The sequence below is a fragment of the Solanum stenotomum genome, chromosome 1 (genome assembly GCF_019186545.1).
Source record: "Solanum stenotomum isolate F172 chromosome 1, ASM1918654v1, whole genome shotgun sequence".
Taxonomy (NCBI): domain Eukaryota; kingdom Viridiplantae; phylum Streptophyta; class Magnoliopsida; order Solanales; family Solanaceae; genus Solanum; species Solanum stenotomum.
The window spans coordinates 46,615,357-46,627,439 of record NC_064282.1 but is presented as its reverse complement, the minus strand read 5'-3'; the positions used below and the strand labels follow the sequence as shown (position 1 = coordinate 46,627,439).

General features: G+C 31.4%; 1 long non-coding RNA gene across 1 annotated transcript; it reads right to left on the bottom strand.

The window, feature by feature from the left end:
* Positions 1-384: 384 nt before the first annotated feature.
* LOC125842636 (uncharacterized) lies at positions 385-4,364 on the bottom strand. The gene is made up of 3 exons (XR_007443934.1): positions 3,538-4,364; positions 2,883-3,030; positions 385-477 (listed from the first exon to the last, which is right to left on the bottom strand). It is a non-coding gene; the product is annotated as an uncharacterized LOC125842636 (long non-coding RNA).
* Between the last annotated feature and the right edge of the window lie 7,719 nt (positions 4,365-12,083).

The following is a 12,083-nucleotide window of genomic DNA, read 5'->3' as shown; positions in this document are numbered from 1 at the left end:
AAGTGTTGCCTTTTCTATCCTTTGTATGACAACACTTCATCCTTGCCCATGTGCATACAATAATTTACAATCCTTTGGCTACACTTTTAAGTGTGGTAATATTATTTTGGCTATAAAATATTTATATGCCACAATTTTTAATTAAATAACACCAATATTGTTTTGCAATAAATAATCTCAAACATTAAATTAGCTAATAAGTAATTCAAATATATAGATTTACAATAAACTTCAAAAGATAGTATATCTTGTGTACATACACATACTTATAAAGCAATATTCTAAATATGTGTACACAATAGTTCAAAAAGTACTCTTACAATAGTTCAATATATTCTAGCAATAACTATGTCAAAAAATCAAATATAATGTATTCAAATTTTTACAATAGTTCAAAAACTCTTCATTATCCACTTCCACTTCAACGAGATCAAATTGACTTGTGGCGACCCTTCAAATTTGATCACCTCCATTTCCCTACACATTTAAAAAGAAATTAACAATCAAAACAAATTATGTACAACAAATCAGATTGCAGCAGTTACAGAAATTCAGTTGGAGTGAAGGGTCTTGTATAATAAAAGTATAAAGTTACTATAACCCAAAAAAGAGACATGAACTTCATGTCTCTTTTTGCTTTTTTTCGCTCCATCTTCCTAAAGGAAAAAGTGTGGAGTTCCACACACATCTTAGACTCAGTTTACCAGCACAGTTACTTAACATCGTAAAAGATATTTATACAATCAAGTCACTTCGATCACAAATAAATCACTATAATAAAATTATTTGGTTACCTAGTACTGGCAAGTGGAAGTTGAGAGAGTGGTAATATGAAAGGGAAGCAATATTGCAGTCTTCTCTAAAACAAGTGAGAAGGGTATCTTCATGGTTATAGTGTATATGAGTTGCTACCAAGTGTAAGATTAAATGTAATTGTTATGTTATTTTCTTTCTAGATGAGCTGAAATTACTGATGATTGACTTCCAAATGATTAAATACTCATAACTAGAAATCTTTATCTTACTACATGGGAAAATGCAGAGCTATTTCACATTATATTGCAGTAGACACTTCTACTAGGACTAATCTCACAGCTTGATCCTGAGATAATTCAGTGCAAGTACTCGAGTCCTAAAAGAGTGTCCCACTTTACATCTAAGGAATGTTAAATTCTACATCCCCCAATAAATCGACGTAGTAGTATATACCATTGCAGTTCATAAGACATCTGTAAATCGCAACATAGGATGATGGAAAAAAGAGGAAACTCAACTCCAACAACACCAAGACACTCTACTGCAAACACCAAGACACCAAGACAAAGGAAAACAAGTTGTTGTTAGTGACAGACCTCGGCAACATCTCAGATGACTTATTTTTTAATTTTTAAAATGACATCTTTGGAGCTATTAACCATGGTAGTATTCAGTCATTGTTACATCTTGTACTTCTGTTAAAAACAAAACTTCAACAGAGCAAATATTAAAGAAGTTGAATCCAAAAAAGAGAACAGCAATGACAAGCATAAAATCGAAGAGACCATGCAAAATCCAGTTATGACTACTGAAACTTTTTCTGATAATCAGAGTTTGCTTCAGCAAAAAGAGATGCATATGGATATGAACTGCAAAAAAGATCTAAAGGCCTTAACTAGTGAAATAGAAGAGGGCTGGAAACATGTGGAAAAGAAGAAAGGAAAAAGGAAAAACAATGAGGAGACTAACTAGGTGAAACAACAACTAAAAAAGATGAAGGAAAAAAATTTGGACGTTAACCGTAGCAAACATGAGAACAACAACATGTTCAATCACATTGCTGAAACGGAGATGATGGACTTAAACATTGAGAATAATGATGTGAACGAGGACAAGGATCACGAGCAATAAAACAATAAAAACACATTGTTTCCTAATGGAAGTACAAGATGGGACAAAGATCGGCAAAGCTGTGTTATCAACTCTTTCAAGAATTTACATCTCTAGATTATAGCAGATTGCAGCAGCTATATAAACACAAGTCATTATTTGCAGATTTTACAAGTTAGGCTCGTACATTTGACAAGCACCATGGAATTAATAAATGGATAGAATAATGTGGGAGATCATTGACACTGACTGGACAAAAAACAATTCATTCTACTATTAAAACCGGAATACCAACAAGAAGGATCTTCTGTGAAAATTCAAACTAATTATCGTTCAGGAAAATGGACAGGCACCATACGAAAAGAAAAAACCAGAAACTAGTAACTGACAAACTTAATTGATATTCCTCTATTATAGATGACAAACACTAGGGAACTTATAAATTGACTAAACAAAAAATGAAATCAATAAGCTTAAGACTCGTCCTACTCTTCAAAATCTATATTAGCATAGCATATAGGCAGAGGCATGCACTACAATAATCATTCATCCCGTTTTACCAGCAAAACTATACGAATGTTTTAGATAACCCCCCCCCCCAAACCTTGAGGTCTGTGAATACCCAACTATTTTCAGAAAAATATAGCTGACGTATCATTACATGTTCTACTAACCAAAAGAACTTGTTTCTAAAATGCACCTGTAATGTCCTCCTTCAACTTTGTCCATATTGCACAAAAAAGCAGTTTGACTGAAAATCAAAAGGTGGAAACAACACTACCTGATCTCACTATAAATAGCAGGGAAAAGATGAACACCAATACCGTAACTGGAGTTAGTTCTGGATGGATAACAAATAGCAAGCCCATACTTCATAATACTCGTAATGCTTCCTTTCGAAGAAGGAAGCCAAGCGTAACTAAGAAGGAAGCCTTGCAGCTCATCGCAATAAGCAAACACTTCTAGGAAAAAGCACTTGTCTGCTTCATCAATACATGCAATAGGTTGCTGCATACCTGACTTCAGGTCCAATAGCATCATATGGAAGAAATATAGCACATAGTTATTACCATTGAACACCACCTCCGTCCCAGATCTCTTTATCCAAAGATCTTTCTTAGCCATTGACACAATGTTCTCAGGGAAATCAATCCATTGACTGTTCTAATAGTACATCAAACGTAACTAGTGTGAAGCAAAGATTATCTAAGAGGTACATACAGTTCATCACAATGCATACGTAATCATTGAAAAAGGCAATATAGTTTGGCATACTAAATATCAAGTTATTAACCTACAAGTGAAGGACAAGCTCATTGTAGAAGTGTCACTATGATACGCATATTAATACGACTGCATGGTTATACACGATAAATCAATATTAAAGATGAGAACATTTCAAAATACACAAGGGCTCGAGATCCTCTAGGGAAACATAACAATAAGCTACATGTGAAATGACTAGCCATAAACCCAAAGTCTAAGGTATTAACAATCATACTAATTCCATTAGGCAGAAAATCTCTTGTATCTCAAAAAGATTTTGTACCCTTGACTTTGTTCTTTCTCTTTTATGTAATACATGATATGTTGGAAACTAATACATTAGAAACAGGGAGTACATGGTGTGTGAAAAGGTAGAAAAAAGACCAGTAACATTAGAAGGTACACCTTGTAAGTTTTGACCATCAGATGCAACACACATCATAGTTTCAACCAGAAGGCCTGTTGTCCGGCACAACTTTCATGGTATATGTCCAGTTCAAGCATTCCATGATTGAGAAAATCATATCAATAGAACTAGTTAGTAGCTTTTACCTAGAATAACTTAATAAGCACCACCGCACTAGTCGTCTAAGCTGAGAAAACAAAATAAGTACAAACTAACAACAAACAATCCAAGGAATCTACATGGGCATACATCAAACAGTGAGATAATTAGTCATTCCCCACGAATTTCCCATGTAAAATTTAAAAATTCACGGACAATTGTTTCATTTCTGAGAAAGACAAATTTAAAAACAATAAGAAGACAGTAATAAGCAACATCATCGTAGTAGTGTATTTAAGATAAACTTACAAGATGATATTACAAAGGACAATATCATAGCAGTGTAGAAGTCATCTAAGCTAAACTAAATTCTGGACCCAAGTTAACAAAATCGTGATTATGATAAAATTTCAAGAAAGAAATCAATACAATAGTCCAGTTATGGATAAAGCGTAAGAGTATGAAAGAAATACCACAACATGCTTACAGGGTAGAGCATTCAGAGGCATGAGGCACTGACCCTTCTTGATAGATAGAGTTGATCTTCCTAATATTTTCAGGAGCTCATCACCCTGAATAATGAAATTGAAAGCAGAAACTCGAGAAACACTAGAATGCCATAACCTCAGTCCTTGAATAACTCGATGAAAAAAATTCAAAAAATGTCCTAGAGTACTAAATTTTGAAACTAATTTTCTTTCACTGAGATCTTCTCAAGTGTTGTGACGCAGCGTACCCCTCAAAGAAAACTAAGACAACATTCTCTAGGTCCTCCACCGTTTACTTGATATAGTTTTGTGGATGCCTTCTACTTTCTATATGGCTCATAAACCGTCCAAGAAATGATCTATAAACAAGAATAAACTTTTCTGATATGGAAATGTGCAACTCATCCCTGATCTGTGTATCTTGTGTCAACCATGTGGACTGAGTCATGTGCACCTCTTTAAACAAGGTGTTGAACGTCTTGAAACAAACTTTTATCTAAATATGGTTTTTCAATCGAACCAATATGATAAGTAAGATGTCATTTCCTTGCTGGTATTTTGGATGAGAACTTTTCTAAGTCTTTCAAACAAGAAGGTAAATTTTAAGTTTCAACTAAAAAATATAAGAACTTTCGCATATTATACAACTTAAAGGAACAAAGTTTTGACATTACAACCACAAGAATTGAAAAGAACATATCAACACGAGCAAAGATGGTATCCCAAATGGTAGGAGTCCTATTTATTGAAGTGTTATGTCTCTTTATAAATCTCAATCAGGTTCATGAAATAACACGACAGAAGAAAATCGGGCAAATAACAATGCAAAATTTTAATAAAAACTAGATAAAGACATAAATTCTGCAGAACCAAAGCTATTCACAACCTATTGCAGGGAAATGGTCATGAAATAAATAATGAACAGTTACAACACACACTGAAACAGGACTTCGAAACCTTTCTAGTTAATCTCAGTACCACTATTAGTTTTCACACTAAGAAATTCACTTAAAAAAGGAACTTGCAATCTAAAATATTCATATCAATACTTAGTTATAGCAGCAACACAATACAGTTTTATTACAACAACTTCTTAATTAGATCCATCTAGAATTAATAAAGAAACATCATTCCTTTGCAAAATTCTCTTTTGGATTTAGATTGCATAACGACAATGACAAGAAGTCAGCTTAAGAATTCAAAATTGTGAATTATATCAGAACTTCAAGCAGCGTGACAAATCATAGTTATAGTTCAAAAACAAACCTTGAATTCCTTCGAATCATCAGATAAATAACCTGTTATAATCAATCAGCACCCCTTTAAACTATATACTCAATTGAAATCCTCGCATGGGTAGCAAACATGTTTATAGATATGATTGCACACGTGTAACAATAATTTAAATTCCTTGCTGATATTTCCTCATATCAAACAAATCATACTAATTACTCTGAAAACACGACAAAGAAGAAATTATCAAGCCATTGAAAGACAAAGTGACAAAGCTCCTACATGAAGGTTCATAAGAAGGAAAATACAAACTCTATTACACTACATAAAACGAGCAGACCTAAGATTAAAACTATTGCTTCTTAATTTAAGTTTCAATTCTACAAATATAAAAACAAGTCGAAACAGAAATTACTGAAAAAATCAAATATAAATTTATCAACATATATCAAAAATTTTGAAGAAATTTAACTCGATATTTAAATTCCCCAAAAATATTCACACAAAGAACAACTCCTCTTTCACACACATATGATCACAAAAGGTTGTGAATGAGAAAAACATTCAGAAATTGCCCAAATTTTTGAGAAATATCGAAACCCTACCCGAAACAGAGTCAATGAAGCTGATATTCTTCCTCTGAAGCAAAGTAGTGATGGGTGACCCACTTCTCAGCGGACTCATCGCTCCTGACCTACCTGACGATAACCCGAACCACCTCTTCCTCAAAGGCTGAGAAGAAACCTTGTTTTATCTCCATTTTCCAAAAACATCAAGAGTCCCAACACTTTTTTCCACCAAAAAAGGAGAGTTAAGGTTACCATGGATGAAATTTCCCAGTCATAAATCAGATAAACGCATAAGAATGGAGAATTGAGAATAAGCGACTTAGCTAAACTGATAGAGCAGAAACCTTTGAATGAAATTTAGGGCACTTGTTTTCTTAGAAATTGGGGGAAATAGAAAATATGGGGAGAGCTTATTATTTTAGCCAAAAATATGGTAGTACTCTTATTTTCTGAAAGTTGGGCAAAAAGTTATTGGATAGGAAAAAATGCCTACGTGTCAGCATCACAAAAATCATATTTTTAAATAATTAATATAAAATTAGAATAATTAAATATATATTATTTTAAAACAATTTTAAAATTAGTTTCAGGTAACTAAAAGGTGTTTTTATTCTTTATTTTTAAAAAATATATTTAAAAGTTAAATAACCAAAAAGAGAAACGGTTGATTGTGTAAGGGAATTGGGGTAGTTTTTATTTTTTAAATTCACTAAATTCTATCCAGATAACATGCCCAATTTAATAAAATAAAGAAAATACTTTCAATCCAAAAGAAATAATAAATAAATAATCTAATAAAACTAAAAATTTAAAAACTGATTGCCAATAAAAAAAAAACTGTGGGTTTTCGTAGGGTGAATGGGTAGTATTATTTTTATTAAATCTATCCGGATAACATGCCTATAGTAGAAAGAGGAAACTTTCGATTGAAAATAAAATAAAAAAACAATTAAATTCCTAATAAAAAATAATAAATAAATAAATAAATAATCTAATAAAAATAAAAATTTAAAAACTGATTGTCGATAAAAAAATAAAAATAAAAATTGTGGGTTTTCGTAGGGTAAATGGGTAGTATTATTTTTATTAAATCAATCCGGATAACATGCCTATAATAGAAAGAGGAAACTTTCAATTCAAAATAAAAATAAAAAACAATTAAATGACTAATAAAAAATAATAATTAAAACTTATTGTCAAAACAATTGAAATAATTTAAAACTGTGGATTTTCATAGGGGAAATAGGGTAGTTTTTTCCCTTTTAAAAAAAGATTATTAAATTATATCAAGATAACATGGCTTATTTTTATTTAATAATAGAAAGAAAACAATTTAAATCCGGATAAAAAAAAAAGACAAAGAAGCCACATCCTTTAAGAAAAAAACTTAAATTATCCCTGATAAGATTTTAAATAATTAATTTAAAATTTGAATTTCAAACAATAACTAAACTTATCCCTAAAAAACATCTAAACATCATAACCCACATCTTTGGAAAATAACTACATCATCCACATCTTCTTAAATCAACTCTTCTAAATATGACTCCAATTCCAAACATGTGTAAAACAAAAATCTGATTACACTTAGAAAGATCATAAAAGCATATTTAGAGGAAGTATAGTATAGTATATTGTGTGTATATATGCCATCGCTCTCAATTGTGTGAAATTGCTTGATTATGATTGAAGGAAAAGAAAGAATAAACTAACGATAAAGAAATGGAAAAATTCTGAAGAATTTTATGGCGGAGGATCATGTTCTCTTTCGTGTTTGATTTTTGTTTTATATATCATGTTTGTTTTTGTATTTTATTTATTTTGTTTCATGTTTGACTCCTCTTTTATCTATTTTTATTTTTCTTTGTTTGGACAAATTGTAGTCATAGAATTGGAGGTAGCGGCTTTGTTGGCTCTTCAATATGCAAGGATGTAGTGTCAAAGGGTATAGAGATCATAAGTTTGAAAATGTATATGTAATATATGACTGAGTAGTTTAATATGGATTTCAATTATTAAAATAAGTCTGCTAATTTATTTGCTACCTTTACTATTGATTCATGATGATTCATATAATTGTTCTATCCTATAGGTCCATTATTTTTTTTTACGTAATATGAATTCTCAAATTTTAGTCTTTCTTGCGTCCCTCTTATTCAGACTCATGGATAAATTAAGTCACTTGGATAATAATCATGTTCATTTCTTTATTATACACTTGAGTAGATAGACAGTGAACTCAAATGAATAAGAGGACATGGATGAGAGCAATGTATAAATTGAATTTACTCAACAATATTGGTAGATATATAGATGAAGTTGAACTATGTAAAAGTAATTTCAAGCTGGATATAAATTTTTTGATAAGTTATTGTTGACATTTCTTATTTAAATATAAAGCTTTGTGTATGAGATTTAAGCATTGTAGGTATTTATGTTATATTTAACTTTTTGTAGCCATATTACTTTAGAAGTACGCTTTAGTTTTATAAAGTAGTTCGTGCTTATTGTATAATGTATTTTTTTTCCCTTTTGTTGTCATCTGCGCATCGCGCGGGCACGTATACTAGTAAAAGATAAACAAGTAAGAAGACATCAAAAAAAATAAATTTTATATAACTAAAAGACATATATTTGAGTTGCTTATGTAGTATTTAACTTTCTTTTTTATACTAATGAGTTATGAACCTGTTGATATATCACATTCATTAAGTAAATAATTTTGTATTTGAAAAATATACGAATGTTTGTCATCTATAATAGAGGAATATCAATCAACTTTGTCAGTTACTAGTTGTTTGTCAGTTACTGGTTTCTGGTTTTTTCTTTTCGTATGGTACCTGTCCATTTTCCTGAACGATAATTAGTTTGAATTTTCACAGAAGATCCTTCTTGTTGGTATTCCGGTTTTAAAAGTAGAATGAATTGTTTTTGGTCCAGTTAGTGTCAATGATCTCCCACATTATTCTATCCATTTATTAATTCCATGGTGCTTGTTAAATATACGAGCCTGACTTGTAAAATCTGCAAATAATGACCTGTGTTTATACAGCTTCTGCAATCTTCTATAATCTAGTGATGTAAATGCTTGAAAGAGTTGATAACATAGCTTTGTCGGTCTTTGTCCCATCTTGTACTTCTGTTAGGAAACAATGTGTTTTGTTCGGTTTATTGCTCGTGATCCTTGTCCTTGTTCACATCATTATTCTCAATGTTTAAGTCCATCATCTCCTGTACAACAGGGTGATTGAACATGTTGTTGTTCTCATGTTTGCTACTGTTAACGTCCAAATGTTTTTTTTCCTTCATCTTGTTTAGTTGTTGTTTCACCTGGTTAGTCTCCTCATTGTTTTTCCTTTTTGTTTTGTTGTTGTTTCACCTGGTTGGTCTGCTCATTGTTTTTCCTTTTTCCTTTCATCTTCTTCACATGTTTCCAGCCCTCTTCTATTTCACTAGTTAAGGCCTCTAGATCTTTTTTGCAGTTCATATCCATATGCATCTCTTTTTGCTGAAGCAAACTCTGTTTATCAGAAAATGTTTCAACAGTCATTCCTGAATCTTGCGTGGTCTCTTCGATTTTATGCTTGTCATTGTTCTCTTTTTGGGATTCATCTTTTTTAATATTTGCTCTGTTGAAGTTTTTTTTTAACAGAAGTACAAGATATAACAATGACTGAATATTATCATGGATAATAGCTCCAAAGATGTCATTTTAAAAAATAAAAGCTAAGTCATCTGAGATGTTGCTAAGGTCTGTCACTAACAACAACTTGTTTTCCTTTGTCTTGGTGTCTTGGTGTTTGCAGTAGAGTGTCTTGGTGTTGTTGGAGTTGAGTTTCCTCTTTTTCCATCATCCTATATTGCGATTTACAGATGTCTTATGAAGTGCAATGGTATCTACTGCTACGTCGATTTATTGGGGGATGTAGAATTTAACACTCCTTAGTTGTATAGTTTTAATAATTTGAAAGGTGAAATATCTAAGGAGCTTGCTAATCTTCCTAAACTTTGTTATCTCCATCTGCATGAAAATCATTTTATTGGACGAATATTAGCGGCATCTATACTATAGCTGCTAAAAGATATCTTTTAGGAGTCATTTGGTTTGAATACTAGTTATGTTGGGATTAGTTATGCTGGGATAAGTTATACTGGGATAAGTTATGTTGGGATAAGTAATGCTGGGATTAGTTTTTATTGCTTGTTTGGTTTGTCATATTCAAACTAATATTCATTGTATAATTTTTGCGGGATAAGTTGTTTGTTTACAAAATACCCTCACCCTATTTAAATTATTTTTTTAACTGTTTCTTTGCAAGCATTAGTTATTCATTCTTAAAAATAAAATTTCCATCTTATTTAGCTTAAATATTATTGTGTGAGCTTTTTCATGATTGTGTCATATGTTTTAAAAATTGAACTTTCATTTTATTTAACTTAAAAATTAGACTTTCATCTTATTTAGCTTAAAAATAAGATTTACATATTATTTATGCTTAAAAATAAAACTTTCATCTTATTTAATTTAAAAATAAAACTTTCATCTTATTTAGCTTAAAAATAAAACTTTCATTTTTAGTTTATTAAAGTAAAAGAAAATTTATTAACTTTTCCCTCTAGTTTTTCATGCGATTAACTTTTCCCTCTAAAAAAAAAACCCTACTCCTGCTTAAGTCTAGAGTTATTTGTATATCGCCTCAGGCCCTCAACACATCGCTCAAGCAAAGAAATTCATGTTAGCCATCTCCATCCACAAGTAATCCTAAAGTTTTTATTTCATACAAACTCATGATCTTACTGAAACAAACCTTTGATCACATAGTCACTGGTAGGATTTTGGGGTTAAGTTCTGTTAACTAATTGAAAAAATATTGATTTTCGGAACCATGTGAAGTTTCAAGGTTTCACAATTTAGTTCTTAATTTATATTTTCTTGTAGGTTTTACTGGATTCATCTCATCCTACAAATATTTTGATTCCCAGGTATTCAAACTATTGTGACGATTTGTGATTTTATGAAAGTATTTTTTTCTGTATTTACTAAGTGTGTTTAGGCCTGCTATTGATTTGAGGGAATTGATTAAATTGATTAGTCTATTTGCTAATGTTACTTTAATTGATGAATATCAATTTCTTTACTTGAATCGACTACATTAGGACCCCTGTTTGTATTGTTTTTGTTATTCTTCTTTTTTTGAGTTTGACATTGTTCTTCCTGCTGATTGGGCTTTTCTTCTTGGTAATGATGCTGCCTTGAATCTACCTGTGATGTTGAATTACTTTTCCTGTTAGTCGACTGCATATTCTGTTGTTCAGTTCTTAGTTGATCACCCTTATTAGGTCTTACATGACATGATTATGATTTTTAGGCAGTCATAGGATCGGGAGACTATGGTATAGCCCAAAAAAGGATTATTATTACTGTACCTAGACTATTGGACTGATCTGGTTCAACAAGATCAATACAAGAGTTGTGAGTAATAATAATTTTACCTGTATGACTCTAACTTTTCTGGGAATCTGCCTGATCCATTTGTTCTTGAGGTGTCTTAGGTCTCTCCTCATTGTTTGTATTGTTTTTATTATTCTTCTTTTTTGAGTTTCCAGTCATATGAACAATTTATTGTATGAACAACAAACCTATAATTGCAGCTAAGTATTGTACTCCCAACAAACTTAGGAAAAATGATACCTAGTTATGGTATGACATTATTTGTTTCATTTATGTTTTTAAAAGCTTTGTCATTTATATATTGAAACAACAAGAACCAAGTTAATTCCGACATATAATGCAAGACGTCTTACTTGTTAAGTCAACTTGGTCACTTTGCCTAATTGAATTCTTTTATCGAGCAATTTAGATGCATCATGTACAAGTCTTGGAGAAAAACTTGTAATAATGTACAATTACCTTTGTGTTCATTGTTCCGTTAGATTGTTAATCTCTAAAACTTTGCTTCAGGCAATGCAGATGCACCATCTACAACAGATACACCCTTAACCGCGTACTCTCTCCTCATCCACCTGTCCTTTCATCTCCGTTTACAAAGATGCAACAACATTTTGTTGGATAATTTTGACATTAGTGGGAATGGAAGACAAGTGAAATTATGAAACTTAGTGCGAATATAAAAGAATAAGCACCCTCTTTCTAGA